Source organism: Giraffa tippelskirchi, chromosome 2 (genome assembly GCF_054371585.1).
Source record: "Giraffa tippelskirchi isolate mGirTip1 chromosome 2, T2T-mGirTip1v1.2.pri, whole genome shotgun sequence".
Classification (NCBI taxonomy): Eukaryota; Metazoa; Chordata; class Mammalia; order Artiodactyla; family Giraffidae; genus Giraffa; species Giraffa tippelskirchi.
In genome coordinates this window covers 122,834,079-122,861,163 of record NC_137276.1, presented here as the reverse complement: position 1 = coordinate 122,861,163, position 27,085 = coordinate 122,834,079, and the positions used below count along the sequence as shown (strand labels likewise).

Below are 27,085 nucleotides of genomic sequence, written 5' to 3'. Positions count from 1 at the left end.
CTGTTCCAAGACGGAAAACCAAGAATAATTTTTAATCATAAATTAGGAAAAAAAGTATTCAACACAGTTTCATGATTCAGAATCACTTGGTATTTTAAAGAGAAAAATGATGACTTTAGTGTGGGCAATACAAATGAGATCTATGCATTTACATAATAGAAATTAAAATTGTAAAATAAAATTTAGAAGGAAAAACAAAACTCATGGCTAGGCAAAGAACTCTATTTCACCAAAAATCTTTCAACAAGTAAGTTTTATATGGGTGAACAGCAGACAGTTGTTAGCAGTTACATAGGAAAACTAAATAAAACCACATGAAGTATGCTCTCCTCTCAAGTCTTAAGGAGCTAAAATTGTAGCTCTAATGTCAGAGCATTGTAATCTATGGGAATGTAAAATGATATACCATGTGTTTTAGCAATGTTCACAACATTATTTTTAAAGAAAACTAAAATTTTATTTGTTTTGTTCTCAATCCTCCAGGGGATATTTGACTTCATAGAAAATTATCGCAAAGTAAGCATGGGAGAAGAAAAGCAGCAAGATAGTTGCTCTTCTTAAGTGTATATTGATTGCTTAGTATTTGGGGAAGAGAGGAAGGAGAATAAAAAATGTATATAAGTAACTACAATAAAAGACTAGTAAAATGTGCCATCAGAATCAAAAATAATTCCATCCATGTTAAAAAGGGGGAAGGAGTGGGGAGGAGAAAGAGGATAGATAAATTCACTGATTAAGTATTTATTGATAGTCTCCCATATACCAGATGTTGTGCAAGGCTCTTAACCAACCGTAAAGATAAAGAAATACAATTTCTGCTTCTCAGGGCTCAAAATCCAGAAGGAACGATAAGATAGGAAATGTGCCCACAGCAGTCTGTGAGTTCAAGAATGGCAGGGACTGTATTTTGTTTGTTGCGGCATTCTAAGCAGTGAGTGAATGCTCACTGGATGCTTAATTCACATTTCTAAAGAATCAGTTAGTCATCTGCACACACACAACTTAAAGCTAAGCATGACATTTTTTTTTTCCTATTTAATCCTCACAACTCTGAGGAAGCAACTGTCAAATGATGAAAATGAGGGTTGGAGAAGCTAGGGAAGTTGCCCAAAGTTACACAGCTAGTATATGGTAGTGTGTATCTAGAAGGCTTTTAATCATTTATTTTCTTATTATCTTATTGAGTGATACAAGTTGTATAAAGATATAGCTAAATTGTTGTATGGGTTAAAGAAGGAATTATTCCAACTAGGGAAATCAATAGAGGTATGAGAGTATAGATGGTTGCCCTGGACACCGTGGAATGGAGAGAATTCTGAGAGATGGTAGCAAAATCCAGACCCACATTTTCTGGCAACCATGAAAACATGAGAAAATTTAAATTTAAATTCATTAGCATCAAATAAAATTAAGAATTCAGTTCCTCAGTTGCACTAGCCACATGCCAAGGGTTCCATAACTACGTGTGGCTTCTAGCTATCATATTCGTCAGCACAGACTTATAGAGCATTTCTATTCTTACAGAAAGTTCTATTAAAGAGAGCTAGATGCAGAGAAAGCGTTTAACAAAATTCAACATCCATTTATGATAAAAACCCTCCAAAAAGCCGGAATAGAAGGAACATACCTCAACATAATAAAAGCTATATATGACAAACCCACAGCAAACATTATCCTAAATGGCGAAAAATTGAAAGCATTTCCCCTAAAAGTCAGGAACAAGACAAGGGTGCCCACTCTCACCACTACTATTCAACATAGTTTTGGAAGTTTTGGCCACAGCAATCAGAGCAGAAAAAGAAATAAAATGAATCCAGATTGGAGAAGAAGTAAAACTCTCACTGTTTGCAGATGACATGATCTTCTACATAGAAAACCCTAAAGACTCCACCAGAAAATTACTAGAGCTAATCAAGAATATAGTAAAGTTGCAGGATATAAAATCAACACACAGAAATCCCTTGCATTCCTACACACTAACAATGAGAAAACAGAAAGAGAAATTAAGGAAACAATTCAATTCACCATCGCAACGAAAAGAATAAAATACTTAGAAATATATCTACATAAAGAAACAAAAGACCTATATATAGAAAACTATAAAACACTGGTGAAAGAAATCAAGAGGACACAAATAGATGGAGAAATATACCATGTTCATGGATCAGAAGAATCAATATAGTGAAAATGAGTATACTACCCAAAGCAATCTATAGATTCAGTGCAATCTCTATCAAGCTACCAACAGTATTTTTCAGGGAACTGGAACAAATAATTTCACAATTTGTATGGAAATACAAAAAACCTCGAATAGCCAAAGCAATCTTGAGAAAGAAGAATGGAACTGGAAGAATCAACCTGCCTGACTTCAGGCTCTACTACAAAGGCACAGTCATCAAGACAGTATGGTACTGGCACAAAGGCAGAAATGAAGATCAGTGGAACAAAATAGAAAGCCCAGAGATAAATCCACGCACCTATGGACACCTCATCTTTGACAAAGGAGGCAAGAATATACAATGGAGAAAAGACAATCTCTTTAAAAAGTGGTGCTGGGAAAACTGGTCAACCATTTGTAAAAGAATGAAACTAGAACACTTTCTAACACCATACGCAAAAATAAACTCAAAATGGATTGAAGATCTAAATGTAAGACCAGAAACTTTAAAACTCTTGGAGGAAAACATAGGCAAAACACTCTCCAACATCAACCACAGCAGGATCCTCTATGACCCACCTCCCGGAATATTGGAAATAAAAGCAAAAATAAACAAATGGGACCTAATTAAAATCAAAAGCCTCTGCACAACAAAGAAAACTATAAGCAATGTGAAAAGACAGCCTTCAGAATGGGAGAAAATAATAGCAAACGAAGCAACTGACAAAGAATTAATCTCAAAAATATACAAGCAACTCCTACAGCTCAATTCCAGAAAAATAAATGACCCACTCAAAAAGTGGGCCAAAGAACTAAACAGACATTTCTCCAAAGAAGACATACAGATGGCTAACAAACACGTGAAAAGATGCTCAACATCAGAGAAATGCAAATCAAAACCACAATGAGGTACCACTTCATGCCAGTCAAAATGGCTGCTATCCAAAAGTCTACAAGCAATAAATGCTGGAGAGGGTGTGGAGAAAAGGGAACCCTCTTACACTGTGGTGGGAATGCAAACTAGTACAGCCACTATGGAGAACAGTGTGGAGATTCCTCAAAAAACTGGAAATAGAACTTCCATATGATCCAGCAATCCCACTGCTGGGCATACACACTGAGGAAACCAGAATTGAAAGAGACACATGTACCCCAATGTTCATCGCAGCACTGTTTCTAATAGCCAGGACATGGAAGCAACCAAGATGTCCATCAGCAGACAAATGGATAAGGAATCTGTGGTGCATATACACAATGGAATATTACTCAGCCATTAAAAAGAATACATTTGAATCAGTTCTAATGAGGTGAATGAAACTGGAGCCTATTATACAGAGTAAGCCAGAAAGAAAAACACCAATACAGTATACTAATGCATATATATGGAATTTAGTAAATCGGTAAAGATAACCGTGTATGCGAGACAGCAAAAGAGACACAGATGTATAGAACTGTATTTTGGAGTCTATTGGAGAGGGTGAGGGCGGGATGATATGGGAGAATGGCACTGAAGCATGTAAATTATCATATGTGAAACGAATCACCAGTCCAGGTTTGATGCATGATTCAGGGTGCTCAGGGCTGGTGCACCGGGATGACCCAGAGGGATGGGATGGGGAGGGAGTTGGGAGGGGAGTTCTGGAAGGAGAACACATGTACACCCATGGGAGATTCATGTCACTGTATGGCAAAAACAATACAATATTGTAAAGTAAAAAAATAGATAAATAAATTTTTTAAAAATAAAAAAAATAATAAAGAGAGCTATTCTGGACAGAGTAAGTAAGTAAGTGTTAGTCGCCCAGTCGTGCCCAACTCTGCAACCCCATGGACTACAGTCCGCCAAGCTCTTCTGTCCATGAGATTTTCCAGGCGAGGATACTGGAGTGGGTTGCCATTTCCTTCTCCAGGGGATCTTCCAGACCCAGAGATCGAACCCAGATCTCCTGCACTGCAGGCAGATTCTTTACCAACTGAGCTACAAGGGAAACCATTCTGAACAGAAGGGACAATGAAAACAGGGAAAGCAGCAAGGAAACAAAGTTCAGGTCTGTTCAGAGAAGATCAGGGTGTTGAACTTGGTGATAGCATAAAGTCCTTGTTACTATGTAGGACATGATAAGTAAGTGCCAGATATATTTTTGATGATGTTAAATGCCAGCAAGTAGAATTTATGTGAACATGGAATGCATTGAGAAACATAGAGGGTTTCTCATTAAGGAATTATGTTGTTGGATGGGCTTCCCAGGTGGTGCTAGTGGTAAAGAACATGTCTGCCAATGCAGGAGGCATAAGAGATGGTGGTTTGATCCTTCCCCTGGAGGAGGGCATGGCAACCCACTCCACTATTCTTGCCTGGAGAATCCCATGGACAGAGGAGCCTGGAGGGCTACAGTCCATGGGCTTGCAAAGAATCGGACACAACTGATGCGGCAGCACCCATGCGCCATCTGTTCTGGAAGTCGTTCACAGGACTAATGAAATAGTGAGAGATAATGGTGGGAAAGCTGGCCATGAGGTTGTTGAGCTTGGGAAAGGAAAAGCTGAAAAGGATGTGAGAAATTCAAGTTAGAACCTCTATGACTTGATATCCTGAGGAGAAAGAGAAAAAGAATGTTGAATAACTAGGAGAATGGTGTCATAACTGGGAGAATAGTGTCAGAATGGGAGAATATTGTCAGAAATGCAGAAGTCAGGAGAAGGATGGGATTTGTTTCAAAGGGAAAAAAATAAGTGTAGTTTTGAACATGTTGAATTTAAGGTTCTTTTGAGACATTTATTTGGAAACTTCCATGAAGCACTAGAGAAATTTTCCAAATCCTTTCTTTATTTTCACAGAAAAATCAATGGCTGGTCTGTGATGATGAGATAGATGGGGAGACAAGGAAGTCATCACCAGCAAGAGGACCAACATCCAGAAGGTGAGGAGTGAAGTCCAAAAAGGTGCCAAAGTCAAGAATAGCAGATATGAAAGTTGAAGTAAAGGGCCAAGAGTTGGGGCTATGACTGATGTAGTCTAATTTGTCTCTTACAGCTTTGGAATATTGTACACTTTCTTAGCCCTATTGGTTTTACATCATCCCCCAGAGAGACTACTACTAGAAAAGTTCCTGAAAGTTTCAATTTCACATTGTTTGCTAACATCTTAGATGTTTATGATAGTATGACAGTGACTTTGCTGTATATGAAATGTTATCAGAAATTTGTGTGGTATTCTAAATTTTTTCTATGGACTTTCATACATAATACAAACTGTGGTTGTGTTTCATTGAAGCAGAAAGCCTTGTAAGAGTTGTAAACTATCAATCCTGTTGTTTAAATATCACAGAGAATCGTGAGGATTTCTTTCACCTTAATATTAATAGATTCCAAGATCCCGGGAGTGATTCTCTTTCACAAGAATTTTTCTATTCACCATTTAGATTGTGTTAGTGTAATTGGTGGTAGAAGGAAAGAAGCAGCTGTGTAATTTAAAAGGGAAAACAGAACACAGATGGTAAGATAAAGTTCTAGGTATTTGTCTAACTTCATGAATAGAGACAGGAAGAGATAAAGATCTTTATATCTTTCAAAAGATAATTAAGTCTTTGTCACAAACGAAGACAAGGTACTTTTGACAACCAAGATTTCAGGGAAAAAATAATGTAACATAAAAGGATGGGTACTAACCCGGAATTTTGAAGTTTTACACAGTGGATTCCTGAACATAAGGCAAGTGCTCTACCAGACCTCACTGTGTATCACTGAATACATAAATGCTGATTTTGTTCATTGAGTTAGTTGTTTAAAAAGGTTAAATGCTTGTAATTTGTATACTTCCCAAGGCTGAAATTACTAAAAAGTCATTGAAAGTCCTTCAGTTAGGGAATTTTTAATGAGTTAATGCTTGATTCTCCTTGAGATATCTTGAATTCAAAAGGAAGCATGCAGGTGCAAGAAACCACGAGAGAGGTGAACTGAATAACCTCTAGCAGAATCACTATTGAAATGCAGACCTCCCAAATCTCAGTGGTGGTGTACATTAGTCAGAAAAGCAAGGTGGACTTGACAGCAAAGGGAAGAGAATTAATATGAAGAGGAAACTGTGATGGTGTTGAGAAGTTAGTCATTAGCTATAGCAATTAACTGCAATTACCATTACTTACAAAAGCATAAGATATTTTACCCAAGCAAATATTATTCAGTAAAAGATAATTATTTCTCATGATTATGGTTGTGTGACAGGTTGTGTGCCATAGATCAGCTAAGACAAAGTGAGAGTAATTGTCTCAGCAGCTGTATTTCAAAACACATACCTTCTGCCTCAAGACTAATGTTGACAGCATCTATCCAATCCCAAACATCCAAAGGAAAAGTGAATGCATTTTACGCTCATCCCAATATGCTGCATACACAATGTCAAAGATATAGGTGTCTGAAAAGACTGTTTTTCACTTAAATAATGGAGAAACTGGAATTCTACCATTAATATTTTGATCTGAATTTGGATTTTTCACTTCTAACCTTAATTCTAGCAATACAGTTAAGACAGGAAACAAGAACTTACAGAATTTCTCTAATGTGAACTGTATTTTTCCATTAGCACATGTATTTGAAAGTTTTTCTTAACTGCATATGGTTACCTTTGAATATGCCGTAAAAGCAAAGATGAACAAAACAATAGCAAGGTGGAGTTAGTTGAGAGTTTCTGTGTGATGTAGCAAATTATGGAGAATATATTGCAAGCTTTCTACAAAAAAATTCAGAAACAATTTTTGGACTTGTATTATCTATTTTACCTGCTTTAAGTAAATAAGTGAATTATGCATCAATTGACACATCTTAAAATGCTTGTACAGAATTTTGTGTACTTTGTTGAAAGGTAATCAGGTAAATCAACTTTGAGTTCTTCTGATTTATGATTTCAGCTGTTTACAAATTAAAATTCATTAGAATGGGATGAATTTGTGTATTGTACAATCAGATTTAACTCTCTAAATGCCAGTTGCATAATATTAATCTTTATAAAAGACTTGTCTGGTGGTGAAGAGAACATTATTTGGAAGAAGGCTGTCTGGGTTTGAATCCCTGCTCCTCTTATATTAACAGTGTAATCTTGGCCAAGTCATGCCTAATATGCCTCTGCTTTTTCCATCTGTAAAATGAGCATATTAAAAGTACTTGCTTCACAAAATATTGTACCAAATAGTTAATGTATGTAAGACCCTTAAAACAGTACCCATTACAAGGTAAGAGCTATAAAGTCTCACCTTACATTATTATAGGTCTGCCTCATATTACACACAGCTGGAGGCCAATACGTGTGCAGTAAATGCAGGGAAAAAGCTTGCAAGAAGTTAAAGTTTGATAGTAATAAAATAAAAATCTTATAAGATATACTTAAAAAAAAAAACCCTAAGATTTCAAGAAAGCGCTTGGCTACCAAAAGAGTACTATATCTAATAACCCAAATAACTTTTTTTATTAAGACTAAAAATTCCTTCCCTCAACTGTTTATTCATTAAAAAGCTTTCCTTTAAGTTGTTAATGTTTTTGCACTTGAAATTCATGAAGACTAAGTTAAACTGACTGGAGAGTTTCTATCATTTTATAAGGCCAGTCATATGAAAAATAATTGAGAGGACTTTAAATAAAGCAGTGGATAATATCCAAACTTTTAATTAGCTGTGATAATTGGGAAGTGTACCCTGGATAATTAATGTTCACAGAAAATTCTAAAAGTTTATATTTAAGTCTCTCCTGTTTCCAAGTTTTAAAATTTATTTTTGGTTGGAACTGCAAACTAAAAACAAAGATACAGATTTTCTCTGTTTTATAAGTTTCTACCGTAATTTTTATTAGCAAAGATAAATATGGCCAGGAATTAATGACTTTGTAGTCTACTGGCTAAGATTCTGCCCTCTCAGTTTTGTGGGATCCCTGGGTTGGATCCCTAGTTGGGGAACTAGACCCCAGATGTCACAACTAAGACCTGGAGCAGACAAGTAAATAAATAGATAAAAATATGTATAAAAAAAGAAATGACCAGGAAGTAAAGCTATGTGAGGTTTCAGTGGTCTGTAATGGTTGAATTATCTGTGAAATAAATTCAAATTGTTTCTGAAAACAAAGTTTGGGCTGATACAGATCTTCGTATGAGTCTCGGCTATGTCATTTATAAATTATTTCATTTGGACAAATTATTTAAACATTGTCAGCCTCAGTTTCCTCCTCTGTCAAATAGAGGTAGGAGTATTTATGTCTTATGATTTTTGAGATTTAAATTAGATGACACAGAAGAATACACAGTACATTTCTTGGCATAAATAGTTTGATAAATGTGAGCTGCTAATGGTGGTGGTGATGATGATGATGGTAATGATGGCTCCGCTTATATTTGTTTTGCTCCACTTACATTTTGGTCTTTAATCACTGACAGGTTTCCTTATTCTGATGTTTCTTTTCTACTTCTGTAAGTATTCTTTCTCCTTTATAGGATTTTTCTTTATGTACCTCTTTCTTTAAGGGTCATGATTGTTTATTAAGATCTTTACCCAGGAATTGAGATATGGGTAAACATACAGTAGTTGCTCAACAACTTGTTTCAAATTTTGTAGTGTTTTACACACCTTTATACCTATCAAATATATAGAACCTGTGTAGGAATTTGAGGAAGACACAAAATATTTCTGAGACATAGTTTCCTCTGACGTTAAAGTCTCATAGAATTTGGAATCTGTGACACAGGAGAACTTCTGGCCAGAGGTCTCTTATGACACACAGCTGTAAATACATCTGGTAGGGGTGAGGTAGGTAGTCTTCGTGAGTAGACAGAAGGTAACTGCAATTTATTGGATGCCACTCTATGTACCTGGATGACTCAGCGGGTAAAGAATCTGCCTGCAATACAGGAGACACAAGAGACATGGGTTCAATATCTGGGTTGGGAAGATCCCCTGAAGGAGGGCATGGCAACCCACTCCGATATTCTTTCCTGAAAAATCCCATGGACAGAGAAGCCTGCTAAGCTACAGTCCATAGGGTAGCAAAGAGTCAGACTGGACTAAGCACAAACACTCTATGTACCTCTTTTAAGTAAATATGCCTCAAAGATCTACCTGGTTTCTATTTAGCTTCTCACGATACAATCTCTCCCATGCATGCATTCATGCTCAGTTGCTACAGTCTTGTGCGACTCTTTGCAACCCAATAGACCATAGCCCTCCAGGCTCCTCTGTTCATGGGATTCTCCAGGCACAAAAAAGATACCTAAAATTTTTTACATCTTTAGGTATATATTTTTTTTCAGATGGTTCAAAGGCCCTCTCTCTGGCCCTGACTTATCTCCAAGTCCCCAGTCTGACAGGCAAACTTCAGGGAGATGTCCCACCATTACTCCTACTTAGCCAGTAGACTACAAAGTCGTTAATTCCTGGCCATCTTTATCTGAAGTGCTGGTAAACTGGCTCTCAGAAACGTTATTTATGGGCTTCTCTGGTGGTCCCGTAGTTAAGAATCCACCTGACAACGCAGGGACACAGGTTTGATTCCTGATCTGTGAAAATCCCACATGCCTCAAGGTAACAAAGCCTACGTGCCACAACTACTGAGCCTGTGCTCTAAAGTTCGTGCTCTGCAACAAGAGAAGCCATTGCAATGAGAAGCCCACACAACTGCAACAAAAGAGTAGACCCCGCTCTCCAAAACTAGAGCAAGCACACACAGAGCAACGAAGACCCAGCAGCGAAGACCCAGTGCTGCCGAAAATAAATAAATAAATAAAAAATTTAAAAAGTTATTTGTAAGCGTTTGTCAGTTTCTATAGTGTGAATACTTTCAACATGGCCTGGTTCCTAGCTACCATCTTAACATCGCTGAATGCAGACTTGGAAGGAGACGTGCACACTTGCTAAAGCACAGCGCAGCACCGGACTTTCCCCAACTTGTAACGCCCCAAACCAAATTCATCATCTCTGCTCCAATCCTGGTTAATAGCACTTCACTCGCCAGTATATCCAGGCTAGAAACATAAGAGGCAGCCTCAGTGGAATATGAGGTATTCCTCAGTTGTCTCCTGCTTACCCCTGTGCCTTTGCTGGTGCTCCTGCCTCAGACTACACTGTCCCATGTGTCCATAGCGGAAAAGCTTCTTCAAGTCTGAGCTCAAACGTGGAATCTGTTGATAAGCCTTCCTTACTTGACTCTCCAGTTGGAAGTAGTCACTTTTTCCTCTGTAATCATACTAAGTAGTTTTTCTTTAAATAGAAACATCTAAAGTTGATACATTAAAAGCAAACCCAGATTTCTCAACATGAGTAAAGAAAGAAGAGCTCCGCCTGTAGGGTGTGAAGATGGATCTGAAGTTGTGAGCTCTGGTCTGCAGTCATTCACCTTCCTCCCAGGAGGATTTCATATGGGTCTTCTTTCCTTAATTCTGTCATCACAGTCTAATCAAGATTGGAACTTTAAAACAAAGCCTTCAAACAAACTCAAGAGAGACAGGAAGGAAACAAAGGACTTTGCATGGATCAGATCAGTGGCCCACTCCAGCATGAAGGTTTGAGTTTGTAAATAAAGCTGATCTTTCAAAAGCATTTACTTATTTTTTAATGCTAATTATAGTCTTCACCAAATATAAACTTCTATCTGCTAGGATGGTGTTTTACTCATCTCTAAACCACTCATGCAGACTGGCACTGTATTATGTGTAATACATAACTCAAAACTTGTGAACACAATTCATGAATGCATGACATGAGAACTTTGATTTCAAAGTTTAGCTTGAGAAGATTGTGACAGGTAACAGAATATAAATATGCCATTATCCTGTGAGCATACATAAGAGAACTTTTGTGACCCCGTTTGACCTTAAATGGCATATAATAATTTTATTTTTACTTATTTCTATGTTTCTTCTGAAGAAAATATAGATAGAAATACACTATTCAAAACGCACAATAATCCATTAAAGGGATATAACTGTTAGCCTTTCTTTCTCCTTCAGAAACATTAAGAGCCGTGACTTTGTTTTCCCCTCCTTAATTTGCAGGCAATTGCTTCTAAAGAATCCAACTTCAAATTGACATGAGGATTGCAGAATAAGTATCTGTCCTTTGAACTTTATTTCAAAAGATCTGAAAACTTAGATGGTATATTTTTCTTAACTGAAGAGCCTTTAACTTCTGGGACAAAAGAAAAAGAGGAGTTGTAGAAAAGACTGTGATTAAACCTTAACCTGAAAGGCAAACTGGCCAGACATGGATGCATGAGCTGGTTTAGCTGGTTCAGACTTGCTACCCCTTGCGTAAACATTCTCATCAGACCCTCCCATCTCTGTCTAGTAGGGATCAGTGAATCATGCTGAATCCAGATCTTTACCTTTTCAAGGTCTATCTATTTCTTTTGCCTCTAATCACCTTTTCTTTGCCTCCTGACTGTTTGCTTGACATCACTGTTTACCAGGCATCTGGAAAAGGAAATAGGTTTAGAAGGAGATTTGGAATAGAGTGATATATGGAAATAATTAGGCAAGAATTCAGAAGACCTGGTTTGGTTCTAGTTCCAGCTGATTTTGAGTAGCTATTGACCTTGAATAAACCCCATTGTGTTTCTGGAGAGAATTTATAAAAATTATTGACCTGGAATAAATAGTATTAATGAATTTGTAATATTATCATAAGTTTAGGTATTATGTTTGCATTTTTAAAAAACAGACTTTTAGTGATATATGCAATGCACTAAAAAGCACAGAAAAAAAGCAAAATGGCTGTCTGAGAGGCCTTAAAAACAGCTGGGAAAAGAAGAGAAGCGAAAAGCAAAGGAGAAAAGGAAAGATATTCCCATCTCAATGCAGAGTTCCAAAGAATAGCAAGGAGAGATAAGAAAGCCTTCCTCAGTGATCAATGCAAAGAAATAGAGGAAAACAACATGATGGGAAAGACTAGAGATCTCTTCAAGAAAATTAGAGATACCAAGGGAACATTTCATGCAAAGATGGGCTCAAAAAAGGACAGAAATGGTATGGACCTAACAGAAGCAGAAGAAATTAAGAAGAGGTGGCAAGGATACACAGAAGAACTCTACAAAAAAGATCTTCATGACCCAGATAATCATGATGGTGTGACCACTCACCTAGAGCCAGACATCCTGGAATGTGAAGTCAAGCGGGCCTTAGAAAGCATCCCTATGAACAAAGCTAGTAGAGGTGATGGAATTCCAGTTGAGCTATTTCAAATCCTGAAAAATGATGCCGTGAAAGTGCTGCACTCAATATGCCAGCAAATCAGGAAAACTCAGCAGTGGCCACAGGACTGGAAAAGGTCAGTTTTCATTCCAATCCCAAAGAAAGGCAATGCCAAAGAATGCTCAAACTACCGCACAATTGCACTCATCTCACACGCTAGTAAAGTAATACTCAAAATTCTCCAAGCCAGGCCTCAGCAATAGGTGAACCGTGAAATTCCAGATGTTCAAGCTGGTTTTAGAAAAGGCAGAGGAACCAGAGATCAAATTGCCAACATCTGTTGAATCATTGAAAAAGCAAGAGTACCAGAAAAACATCTGTTTCCGCTTTATTGACTATGCCAAAGCCTTTACTGTGTGGATCACAGTAAACTATAGAAAATTCTGAAAGAGATGGGAATACCAGACCATCTGACCTGTCTCTTGAGAAACCTGTATGCAGGTCAGGAAGCAACAGTTAGAACTGGACATGGAACAACAGACTGGTTCCAAATAGGAAAAGGAGTACGTCAAGGCTGTATATTGTCACCCTGCTTATTTAACTTATATACAGAGTACATAATGAGAAATGCTGGGCTGGAAGAAACACAAGCTGGAATCAAGATTGCCGGGAGAAATATCAGTAACCTCAGATATGCAGATGACACCACCCTTATGGCAGAAAGTGAAGAAGAACTAAAGAGCCTCTTGATGACAGTGAAAGAGGAGAGTGAGAAAGTTGGCTTAAAGCTCAACATTCAGAAAACTAAGATCATGGCATCTGGTCCCATCACTTCATGGGAAATAGATTGGGAAACAGTGGAAACAGTGTCAGACTTTATTTTTTGGGGCTCCAAAATCACTGCAGATGGTGATTGCAGCCATGAAATTAAAAGACGCTTACTCCTTGGAAGGAAGGTTATGACCAACCTAGATAGCATATTTAAAAGTAGAGACATTACTTTGCCAACAAAGGTCCGTCTAGTCAAGGCTATGGTTTTTCCAGTGGTCATGTATGGATGTGAAAGTTGGACTATAAAGAAAGCTAAGTGCCGAAGAATTGATGCTTTTGAACTGTGGTGTTGGAGAAGACTCTTGAGAGTCCCTTGGACTGCAAGGAGATCCAACCTGTCCATCCTAAAGGAGATCAGTCTTGGGTATTCATTGGAAGGACTGATGTTGAAGCTGAAACTCCAATACTTTGGCCACCTCATGCGAAGATTTGACTCATTGGAAAAGACCCTGATGCCTGGAAGGATTGGGGGCAAGAGGAGAAGAGGACGACAGAGGATGAGATGGTTGGATGGCATCACCGACTCAATGGACATGGGTTTGGGTAGACTCCAGGAGTTGGTGATGAACAGGGAGGCGTGGCATGCTGTGATTCACGGGGTCACAAACAGTCAGACACGACTGAGCAACTGAACTGAACTGAACTGAACTGAGATATAGTACTATAATGAGAAATTAATGGGATCAAAATAGTTGATATGGGAAGAGAAGAAAATAGGGAAGAAAATATAGACCTAGGTACAGTAATGAGTAGCCTTGACCTCCAGATTTGTTATATAAAATAAATTTACACAAAGGAATTAGTTTTAAGGGGCAGAATGTACTGACAATTTATAGTTTTATTTAGTTATAGACATTGGTTGCTATTTTACACTGATAATGTCTGCTCCTTTTTTTACTTTTAGTCTGTATCTTTTGTTTTGCTTCTTATTTATACTTTTTCTTTACAATTAAAAAGTGAAAGCATACCTTAAAGAAAATAATTAATAATAATTAAATAAATAAATAAATAATAATTAATAAAATATTTATACTCATTACCCAGAATCATTGAGTCACAGTTTTGGAATTCTAGTGTTTGTTTTTATTATTTGTACATAATGTATATATTAGTCTGTATTCTTCCAGAAGAAGATCCTCCAACAATTATTTGAGTGCAAATAGTTTATGTCAGCTGAGCAGGGGACACTAGAAGGGCAGCTGGAGAGTGAGAGAAGGGGAAGAAGCTAAGGAAGAGTACTTTAGTCAACCCACATCTCTGGTGGGTAACTGGAGTTCGTCCCTTGGAAAGACTCTGGGAAATAGTATGAAAAAAAAAATCAAACAAATACCAGGTCTTGATAATCCCATCTAAAGTTCAAGAGGGCTGGCTTTAGGGCTGCTGATGTGCATACATGCTAAGTTGCTTCAGTCATGTCCGACTCTGCAACCCCATGGACTGTAGCCTGTCAGGCTCCTCTGTCCATGGGATGCTCCAGGCAAGAAAACCGGAGTGAGTTGCTATGCCCTCCTCCAGGGGATCTTCCCAGGAATTGAACCTGCATCTCCTGCATCTTGAACTGCCAGAGGATTCTTTACTGCTGAGTCACCAGGAAGCCCTAGGGCTGCTGTGGCGGGTGTTTGTGTATGTTAATCCCTCAGCACCTGTAGATCATTTTCCATGTATAGAGGGCACAGCAGCCTTCCACGGGCTGGAGGATGGCACTTGAGCACAGAAATGTGGATAGTGGCAGCAGAGAGTCAACTGGAACACACAGAAGAGTTAGAGAGATTTGGGTGTAGCACCAACACTGTCTACCTCAATGTATCACTGAATTTTTTAGGTAAATCAATTATTTTATAAAGATGAAACATGTTTACCTTGAGCAAGTTGGAAAAGTTAAAATGATATATTTTAAAATCATTTTAAATTTGACCATCTTATAGTAGTCATCAATATGTTTAGGTGAACACCATTCCCATTAAGTAAATGTGTGTGTGTGTCCATGTGTCTGTGTAGACATGTGTATGCACGTGTGTAGAGAGACAAATTTTGTGAATTCCTCATTTTAGGAAGAAATTTGTATGTCGACTGAAAGAAAAACACACAATAGAAAAACTGCAAGTTAAGTTTCATTGGGACCTTATTGAAGACTATAGCCTGGGAGTCAGCCACTCAGATAGCTCTGAGGAATGGCTCCAAAGAAGTAAGGGAGGGGCCGGAATGTATATCAATTTTCTGCTGGAAGAAAAAAAAAAACACAACATGTAGTCTAATCACAAAGAATAGACATCTCAAGTTAATGATTTTAGTGCTGTTCTAAGTATGGGAAGATGCAAGAATCTGAGGTCATTGAAATTTGCCTTAGATATGCATCTTAACCATCTAGGGGCCAGTGTATCCAAAGCACAGAAGGCTTTCTGTTTTTCTTCATTGCAAATTCCTCTCAGGGTGCACTTGTCCCTAGGCGACTGCAGTATCTCATGGCTTTGATTCTTGTAGAACTGAAATGGCAGCAACATTCTTTTCTTTACAGATACATCTGCTTTTCTTTGGTCAGATTCCTTATTTAAGGAGTGCTGAATATGCTCATGTTGGATTTTCCTTGTATTCAATATCTATTAGCCATTCTGTTGTTCAAAACATTTTTTCCCTCTTTTATATGCATTTATTAAAATTATCTTAAACTCTTCTTCTATGTCAGTATTTTGATTTTTAGTGGTTTACTTTTTATTCTGCTTTCTTTAATTTAGCTATTTTTGTGATTATATTTTAGCCTTCTTTTATTTTCTTAAATCTACACTTCCCTTTTTCATCTATTTTTATTGTTCTGTCATCTTTGACTTTCATATTCAAAGTTTCATCTTTGAATTCATATTCTTACTAAGTTATTCTCTAAGTTAAGATTATTATGATGAATTTTCTTGTGCTTTGAAGTATGTTTTCTTTCACCTTTAGGTCCTTATCTTCCTTTGAAAGTCACATTTCTTTCTTGCTTGCTGTTCTCTTCTCTGCATATTTTGTTTTGCTGCAATATGTTTGCATTTTTGCCGTGGCACTTTATTTCACTTGTTCAAAATTGAGTGGTTCTGTTCAGACATTTTTTTGTGATATTATGTGAGTACACTCATGATTCTTCCTGGTACAGTTGAACCAAGTTTCTTTTGCCCTTCTAGCTACTGTTTAAGAGATATTTTGCTTTCTGTTCGTTTAAGAACCCAGTTGAAGTGCTATGCAGCCTATAATACCATGGCTCTGGTCTCTTTGGAGATGTTAATTATCGGATTGTGTTCTGTGTGTTATTTGTGCTTGTGCTCAGTCATGTCCAACTCTTTGCGACCCCATTGACTGTAGCCCACCAGGCTGTCCCTGGAAATGTCCAGGCAAGAATAACTGGCGTGGGCTGCCATTTTCTCCTCTCGGGTATCTTCTGGACCCAGGGATCAAATCCACAACTCTTGATCTTCTGCATTGGCGGGCAGATTCTTTTACGACTGTGCCACCTGAGAAACTGTATAGAAGGAGTAAAACCATTTAGTTTGGTAAGTCACATACTTATAGGGGGATTATACCTGGGATTCGCACTATTTTCTCAATTCAGTGTATTTGTTTCACTTTTCTAGGACAGTAATAATTCAACTTCTTAGCTTCAGGACAAAAAGAAAAACTTAATCTACTAGTTTACTCTCCCTTATATTAAAAAAAAAATGCTTAGCTACTTATATTTTTCAAACTACATCTTTAGGTGGAAAAATACCCAAGAATTGAATGGGATAATTTACTTACCATGAGATTATACATATATGGTTACATGCCAACCATGACGATACCTATAATTGGGTGAGCCAGTTTTTGGTTTCTTTTAACCTTCATGACAAGGCAAAAGAGTCTGCTACACTCTCATTTTAAATAAATGCTTGTTTATATTCTGGAATTGTTTTTAATCAATCAATAGTCAGGCCTGTTTTATTGCAATATAGATTATTTACAATATTATATTAGTTTCAGGTGTACAACACAGTGATGCAATATTTTTATAGATTATACTCCATTTAAAGTTATTACAGAATAATAACTATGTTTTCCTGTATTATGCAATATATTTTTGTTGCTTATTTATTGTATACATAGTAGTTTGTACCTCCTAGCCCCTTAACCCTCTTCTGTTCCTCTCCCCTTCCCTCTCCCCAGTGGTAAACACTAATTTGTTCTCTATATCTGTAATTCTGTTTCTATTGTTATACTCATTTGTTTGTTTTATATTTTAAATTCTATATGTAAGTAATAACAGAGGGTATTTGTCTTTGTCTGACTTATTTCACTTAGTATGATACCACCTAGGTCCATTCATGTTCCAAATGACAGAAATGTTGCTCTTCTTTTATGACTGAATAGTATTCCATTGTATGTATACACTATATCTTCTTTATCCATTTATACGTTGATGGACACTTAAGTTGTTTCCAACTCTTCATTATTGTAATTAATGCTGCTATAAATATTGGGGTGCATGTATCTTTTTGAATAACTATTTTCAGATTTATTCTTGAATGATATTAATACATTATGTAATTACAAATTTAAAAAATTCTTACAATACACAGAAAGAATTCTTACATTGGAGAAGTTAAACTATCTGAGCATGATGATAATTTCCAGTTGATTCATTTTATAATTCTAAATAGTATATTGTGATATGAAATATGTAACTTAGAAATAGGACAATCAAAGGTGACCTCTAAGAATACTATCAAACTCAACAAACATATAAGTAAACCAAAGGTATCTATTTTCAGTCAAAATCCATACCAGATGGAAAAAATAACTGAATAATATTTAATATAACATTTAATAAAAAGACAAGGGAATGAGAGATTATGAGCACCTTTACTCAGGGTCTAGAAACAATGGGATAGTGTTACCACCCCTAAATTGGAAGGGGCAGGAGAAGGAAGGCTTACAGACCAGGTGTTAGAAGTGCATAGGGGCTGCCCCTTACCTGAAGGAAGACATTCATAACTGAAACCTTGGAAACAGTGTTGCCACAGACTCTGATCCTTTTCTCCTTCCAACCTCAAATCTCCTATCAGTGCTTGTTATTGACCAAACCCATAGAATGCTGAAGGCAGGAGGCCAGGTGTGGAAGAGAGGAGAGGTTAATCTCCAAGGACTTAGTAAGGCAGGAAAGGGTAGAGGATGTATCTGGAGGGACAAATGGAGGCCAGCCAGCAGAGCATCTTACCTTAACATTGTCTTTAAACAGCATTTAAATAACAGGAATGAGCTCTTTAGCTATAGAAGTAAAGAGCATACCTTTCTGCATTTACATAAACATACAAAGCCAATCATGTATAATTTGTAAAATGGAATCGCTTCATGCATGTTCTATGTATGTAGGCACTCACATTCAGAGTTGTTTCTACTACTTGAATTAGCTCACACTTCTTGAGTGGTATATGCAAGGGACTTTTCCAATGGTGTTATGTGAATTTACTCATTTGCTCTTCAGTAGTAGGCACTATCATCCCCACTTTGCAGGTGAGGAAACAGAAGCTCAGCGAAGTTGCCTCAGGTTAATAACAAGAAGTGGGACTCTAAGCTGGGATGCTAACTGGGGCATCTGGCACCAGAGCATTTCCCCCTAACTACCATCCCTAAAGGAAGTCTATGCTATTAGCCCATAGGCTAGTCAATTGCCTAATTTTGGAGTCTCGTGAGTTTTTGTGTCATTTTTATTACACTTGAGTAATAACTACTGAATTGGCAAAGTAACTTAATCTGAAAGAAATGACCCACTTCCCAAATTTTGCACACAAAGTCTAAGAATCAGATTCCAAGATGTTCTGGGTCTAAAAGGACCTCAGCCAATCCTTCCTTTAGTTGTGACCACACCAGTCCCCTCTCTAACCTCATTAGCATCTTGCTGATTCACTTACTGGAACAGATGTAACTCCTGTTTCGTAAGCTTAAAAACCATCCTCCTGAAATACTGCATAGCTCCTGAACAATGATGGTATGAAGATATTTTGCATCAGATATGATTCTAATAGCAATGTGTGGCAAATGTGTCAAAGGGAAAGAAATCTAACTAAGTTTCTTCTTGTGAAACAGAATAAAGAAATGGAGATTTTTGTAAAAGAAGTAATGAGTTCAGTAGCTTCTGAAAGTGAAACTAGGAATTAAATGCAATCACATAGAAGTCCTCTCTTTAAAATGAAGGTCAATTTGGGAAATATCTTAGGTAACCCAACCTACATAACAAAATATCATACATTACATGGCTTAAACAACAGAAATGAGAAACAGAAATATTCTCACCATTCTAGAGGCTACAAGTTCAAGATCAGTGTGCACGGTTGGGTTCTGAAGAGAGTTCTCTTCCTGGTTAGCAGATGGCCTTCTTCTCACTATGTGTGCACATGGCCCTTCCTCAATGTGCATCTGGTTTTGAAAACAAAGACAGCTCTTCCTCTTCTCACCAGATCAACAATTCCATTCAACAACTCCTTCCTTTCACTAATTCCTAGAAGCCCTATATCCAAATACTGGCACCTGGAGTTTAGGACTTCAACACATGAATTTAGGAGGACACATTCAGTCCATAGTAGGAAACTACTTTTCTCCTGACTAGATTAGTAAAATGGAGAAGGAAATGGCAACCCACTCCAGTGTTCTTGCCTGGAGAATCCCAGGGATGGAGGAGCCTGGTGGGCTGCCATCTATGGGGTCGCACAGAATCGGACACGACTGAAGCGACTTAGCAGCAGCAGCAGCAGATTAGTAAAATAAAATTATTCTAAACTTTATTCAAGAATAATTTTATCACAGCACATTTATATTTAAAATAAGAATAACCCATGATAGTTTATTAAAAAATAAACCAGCAATTACTGCTTTATGAATTGCTAAATGCAGGCCATAACATGGAATTCTATTAGCATTCTTAGCTTACTTCAAATTAAACTGATATATATAATTTCTAAAATAGATTGGGCTTGAAATTTTAAAGATAATCAGAGTTTCCCTAAATGTGGCCTCCTTCCATTGTCATTGTAAATGCAGATGACTATGGTAATTGGAATTGGGGAGGGGGCGGTGAAGATTATATTGGGTCCCCTCCTTTGGAACTTCTGTTTGTTTAGGGCAGTGAACCAAAGTGGCTGTTAATTGGGAAAAAATGATATGTCAATGCATTTTTGTCAAAAAGACACAAATACAATCAACCCACAATTCCCACCATCCCTCAAATGAGTTATTTCATTTGTCCACCTATAAGAGGCTTGGTGTTGTTCTTGTATTACCTCTTTCCACTCTGAGTTTCTTTAGATATGGCACTTAACTGCATTTCTTAGGAATACTAATACCTGGGATTAGTTGGGTATAGTGGTTTAGGGGCATAATTGCTCTGCTGCTGCCGCTAAGTCGCTTCAGTCGTGTCCGACTCTGTGCGACCCCATAGAGGGCAGCCCACCAGGCTCCTCTGTCCCTGGGATTCTCCAGGCAAGAATACTGGAGTGGCTTGCCATTTCCTTCTCCAAGCATGCATGCATGCTAAGTCGCTTCAGTCGTGTCCGATTCTGTGTGACCCCATGGACAGCAGCCCACCAGGCTCCTCTGTCCACAGGATTCTCTAGGCAAGAATACTGGAATGGGTTGCCATTTCCTTGGGTCCTGTGCAATTTCAAAAACAGCTGTACTATTAATACCTCAGAAGGCTGGATAGTGAAGATATGTGTGAGCATGAATAGTTGAGACACATTTTTACATGACAGACTATGCCTTTCAACTTATATGACTTATCTGACTTTATACAACCTCCTAGACTTCAATTTATTTATTTATGATATAAGTCTAATAACAGTATATAACACATAGTGTTGTGAGATTTATATATAGTATTATAAATATTATATATGATGTATATTTGTATCCACATATGTATGTATGTGTGTATCTAGAGGGAAAGATCCTTTCAGTTGGGACCACTTGATAAATGTCAGTTGTTCTTACTACTTTTGATTTGGGATTATAATTTCTATTTGAATTTTTATAGGTAGATACTTTTATCACTGGTCCAATTTAACTCAATTTCTATGTATTTTTAAAGGGCAAAAGCAGAAATAATTTTGAAGTTATAAAAGAAATTATAAAATTAATTTATAAAATTGGATTGGGGTGGTAAATTAGCCAAGGTTGCAATATATGTCTTATCTGGCTCTGATTTCTTCAATGAGTAAAAATGACCTTTTGTGAACATAAGACTGCATATGAAAGAAAATCACATGCTTTCAACTTCAATACTGAAAATAAACTTATAATACTAAAACAAATTATCTTATTTTCTATTTAACAGTACACTTTATCACCAAGATGTTTCTTTTTTAAAATGGAGCAAGAATATGCTACATGACCATGAATACTAATAAAACCCCAATGACAATCTGTGCTGTCATCATCATCAAATGATCATATAAAATGCTTTACAATGCCCCTTGGATTATCTATTTAAACAATGTGATATATACAGCAACAATATGCATGATCCATTCTGAAGGATTGCCATTGACTGTCAAAGTAAATTCAAAATTGTGATTTTAAAACAATCAAGAACTGACAGAAAAGTTGGAGGTAACTGTACAAGAAACTTTTTATTTTTCTGAACTGTTTAGAAGAAGTTGCCAACCTGATATCCCATTATTCCAGAATACTATGATGTATATTTCTTACAAACAAGGACCTTTCCTGTACAACTGTAATAACACCATTGAAGTCAAGAAATCACCACAAAAACATCACTAACATTTAATCCTCAGAGTCCATTTAAATTTCACCAATTGTCCCAATGATGGTCTTTATAGCAATAGGATCTAGGTTTGAATCACAGGATACAGTCAGTTGTCAGGTCTTTTTAGTCTCCTTTTCCTGGAACAAACTCCTGCCTTTCTTTGACCATCATGACCTTGAAATTTAAAGGCCGGCTATTTTATAGAATGTTCTTCTGTCCTGTAGAATGTTTGGGTTTGTCTGATGTTTCCTCGTGATTAGGTTCAAGTTGTATATCTTTGGCAGAAATATCACACGTGAAATGCTGTGTTCTTTTTTGTTGTAACCTATCAGAGAGCACACAATTTTGATCAGTTTCATCACTAAAGAAGTTCACTTTAGCCACTAAATTAAGGTGGAGTCTGCAAAACTTCTCTGCTATAGTTTTCCTTGTAGTAACCAATAAGTATTTTGTAGGCTGCTACTTTGAAACTGGGTTGCTATTTTATTCCTCAGTGAATCCTCAATTTATTCACTTATTTGTATCTGAATGGACTTACAGTTTTCTGTATTATTCAGCGGGTTATAGTCGTTCTTTGCCATTCCTATTTATTTTGACATCCATACTGATCCTCATTGGGCATGCAGGGACAACCAGTCCTATGGACACCCTCCTCACTTTCCTTAAACTTTTACACCCCACGCCTGACTGCCTTCCTACACAGATGCTCTCTCCATCTACTGGGGTTCTGGTACCCTGATCTTGACCACTGCAACTCCCCCAGACTGGCACAAATGCCTACCTCACTCTGTTCCACCTAATGGCTTTAGAACTAAATTGTTCAGGAAGGAGAGATGAGGGGAGTAGAGGAAAAGAGAGGGAAAATGAGCCAAAGTTACAATTTGACAATAAATTATGTAGCCTTAAAATTCTGCAACTTAAATTTTTTTTTCTCTGATATTTTCTCAATTTCATATGAGAAAACCATCAAGTCACTCTCAAGCAATTCATATCTATTTGAGCTTGTGTGTGTGTGTGTGTGTGTGTGCTCACGCGCGTGCATGTGCACAGTCGCTCAGTTGTGTCTGACCCTGTGACTCCATGGACTGTAGCCCTCCAGCTCCTCTATCCAGGGAGTTCTCCAGCAAGAAAACTGGAGTGGGTTACCATTTCCTACTCCAGGGGATCTTCCCAACCCAGGGATTGAACTCATGTCTCTTGCATTTCCTGCATTGGCAGGCAGGTTCTTTACCACTGCCTCACCTGGGAAGCCCCTATTTGAGCTTACTGGTCAGAAATTAATTTAAATTTTCTTTTAAATAAATCCTAATGCTTGTCTATGTCTGCCTCCTGAGTCTGCATTAAAGAACACTGAGGGAGGATCTGGTCCTTTGAAGGAGAGAAGACTAATGATGGATTACTGAAAGGCTTCTTTCAGAAGCTTCATAAGTATGCAATTTAAAGTGTCTGTTCACTAAAGAAAATAATAGAGTATGGAATATATGAAAGATCTTTTTGATTATGCGTGAAAAACATTCCCTTTTAAGGATATAGAACTGTTATGGTGAAACTGACTTGGGACCTGTACCTTTTCTGCCATTCAGATGTAAACTTTAACCCCATTCTGACCTCAGTCATGTGTATACTGTTGAAGAAATCTGTCTGCATGCTTTGAGAAAATGTCCAGACAGGAAAAAGCCCAGTAGAGTGAACTCAGCTCTCTAAAGGCTCCAACTGCCCAAATGATCTATAGGGCTATTTGGTACGCAAAACCTGCACTGCCTAGTGATATCTCTTCTTCTGTTGTTTCACATTAATTCTCCTGCACGTACACATTTTATATGTTTCTGTTTTGCTTCATCAGGTTGGCTGTAAACAATGTGATTATACAAATGATACATTTAATGATTTTTTTCCTGGATATCATCCAAAATAGCAGTAGATATGTAACTGTTTGTAGAATGAATCAATGAATCAATGTGCGTGCTTTCAGTGGTTAGTGGCTCAGTCATGTCTAACTCTTTGTGACTCTATGGACTATAGCCCATCAGGCTCCTCTGTCCATGGGATTCTCCAGGAAAGAATACTAGAGTAGGTAGCCATTCCCTTCTGCAGATCTTCCCAACCCAGGGATCGAATTCAGCTCTCCTGCATTGCAGGCAGATTCTTTACTATCTGAGCCACCAGGGAAGCCCGAATCAATGGTCCAATTAATCAGTTAATAGACTCAAGTACATGGCATTAACCATAGCTTAAAAACATCTTTTCCACCCTAAAAGTTCTTAGGTTTGGGTTTTCAAGAGAGAAAATAAATTTTTTGTTATTAATGATCCCGTTTTTATTGTTATAGATTCTGCAACATAAAAAAAATTAAAAAACACTCCCCCCCCAATATATTGGGAAGTGACAATATATGTCACTTCCATATATTTTCCCTATATTGTTTAAGAAAATCATCATGATGTTCTTAGGCTATTCACCTCTCTAGTTGTACACATAATCAGAAATTGCTAGAGCAAATGAGAGATTTCCCCATATTTGTAAAAAAGTCAAGGAATAATTTTAAAATGGAGTCTTCCTATGCTGCCCCAAAGAAAATGCTTCAACATCATCAGATATTTGGTAACGTTAATGAATTAAGGCAAATGCATGGTTTCACCAATCATAGGGTCTGTTTTTTTTTTTTTTAACTTCCCTTAGATCTATACCAGTTATCTTTAACAAGGAGTTCCACAAATCTTAAGTGTATTGTTATCACTAAGGTGACAAACAGAACATCTCTCCAGAATGTAAGTACACTTTTCAGTGTAAGTAAATACCATTTTGAGACAATGCTATACTCCTCCTCCTAGACACTAGCACTTTACACAAATTTGGAAGGTGTTAATGATAAGCAGTAATATGGCTTATCTCTTAGATGATATTTGCCTGAAGAAGGCAAGTATTTTACATAAAAATGTATAAAATAAAACAACAAATATTTTCCCTTTTCCCTTCTAAATGTACTGTTTTTCTCTCAGTGTATCCTAAAAACAGTAACTGTACCAGATGATGACTTGAGGATTTAATATATAAAACAGAACCTACACCCCCATCAATCACTTCCCTGCTCAGACCCTCTAATCCTCTTACTAGTGTCTGCTGGCCCCGGCGTGGGCCCTCCCCACCCACTGCTTTCTGAGCTCATCTCTTACTACTCATGCCTCTGTTTCTTTACCTGTTCCAGCTCCTGGGAGAGCCAGACTAGTTTCTGCTTTTGTGTCTTTTTCTTGTGCTCTTTGCTCTGCTTGGAACTGCTGGTAACCCAAAGTACTACTCTGTAGGTGTGAATAGAGGTTTTGTTTTTGTATCAGCTTCCTCCGTCTCAAATACATATGCACTATAAGTAAACAGAGTATGTTTTCTGTGCAAATGTCACTTCCCAGAAAGGTCCTCTCAAACTTCTTCCAACCAGATCGCTGCTTCAGTATAGGAACTCTGGGATCCGTGTCTAAAAGTTCTTCCCCTCTTTCTCTTCACAGCTGACTCTGCATCATTCAAGGCTCAGGTCAAATGCCAGCCCTTCAGAAAGACGTAACACCATGTTCTTCTTCCTCACTCCAGTCACTCTTTTCTTACTGTGCTCTCTACTAGTTTTATATTCTTCACAGCACATGTAACTCTCAGAGATCAATTTATCTTAGTGTCCACTCATCATTTCTGTTTTTGGAGTGGATTGTAAACACAATGAGAGCTGGAGTTGTGTCTTTTTTCCCTCTACTATATCCCCAGTTCTCAGCGGTGCTTGATACACGGTGCACTCAAAATCTATCTGTTGAGTGTAAACAGACATAGAGAACAGACTTATGGACATGGGGAGAGGGGAGGAGAGGGTGAGATGTATGGAAAGGGTAACATGGACACTTACATTCCCATCTGTAAAATAGATAGCCAACGGGAATTTGCTGTATGGCTCAGGAAACTCAAACAGGGGCTCTGTATCAACCTGGAGGGGTGGGATGGGGAGGGAGATGGGAGGGAGGTTCAGAAGGGAGGGGATATATGCATACCTATGGCTGATTCATGTTGAGGTTTGACAGAGAACAACAAAATTCTGTAAGGCAATTATCCTTCAATAAACAAATAAATTTTAAAAAGTCTTATGTGTTGAATGTAGAAAAAATGATTTCTTTCCTTGACAAAGTTGGATACTTGACCCAGTTCTAAACCAGATGACTCTACAGTCACATTTAGCAATCCTATAACAATTTCAACTGCCCTCTCACCAGTATTTCTTCAGAATATTTAAATCTTGCTCTGTTTATAACAAGACACTTGCAAACAAAAGCAAATGAGTAGGCTGGGAAACACAAAATGATATTTATTAGAGCACCACTTTTGGACCCAAGTAATCAAAAGAGGAATCAGTCAGTTCATCCCTTTTCTCAGGCTTGATGAGTGGCTCTACCTTTTGCCTTATTCACCCAAGCTAGAAATTTGAGAGTCATATGTGGTCTATACTGCTGCCTCTCCCTCATGAAATACATTTGTGTTCAGAGAATTTGATCAATTTTTTCCCTAAGTGGTATCAAATATATTGCCAAAAAGTTTAAATTTATGCTTTTATTTGTTATAGATTTGGAAACTCTGAAGTTGCTTCAGTTTATAATTTGTACTGAAGAACATACTCTTCTATTAGATGACAATATAGTATTTTAAGAATCATTGTCTAATATTTGTAAAATAAACAGTTGAAAGAGAAAATTACTTGAAAGTACATTTATTTATGAAGGCAGACTTAATTTTAGGTAATATTAGAAGAAATAATAGTAGCAATATGGAGCTAAATGCATTCCTGGAAATTAACATTGTTCAAGTGGTGTAATTAGGTGGTTTTATAGTATTATCACTTGCATATAATTAGGACCAACTCTAGTTTTTTTTTTTCAAAAAAAGCAATTTTGAAATTTCTAGATATTTGTGATATTAAATATTATCATTATTTTTATTGACTTGCTCTTTTAGCAGACCAAAAGTGATACTCGAACACTTCTGATGTGAAATCTATAGAAGACAATGCACTAGTTGAAATATTTTACAAATGTATAGGAAATGAGTTTTAAAAATCCACTATTGTCATTTCAATTTTATTTTAGTTTACAAGGACAGTTTACTTTTTAAATTGCTAAATAACTGATAAAGTGAAAATTTT

General features: G+C 37.2%; 1 long non-coding RNA gene across 1 annotated transcript in view; it reads left to right on the top strand.

Moving 5' to 3' along the window:
* The window catches only part of LOC145522838 (uncharacterized), a 41,946-nt gene extending 15,913 nt beyond the window's left edge, over positions 1-26,033 (top strand). Inside the window, exons 2-4 of the long non-coding RNA XR_014066187.1 lie at positions 4,997-5,079; positions 24,595-24,683; positions 25,416-26,033. This is a non-coding gene — a long non-coding RNA (uncharacterized LOC145522838). The remainder of the gene's footprint in view (positions 1-4,996; positions 5,080-24,594; positions 24,684-25,415) is intronic.
* Positions 26,034-27,085: the final 1,052 nt, after the last annotated feature.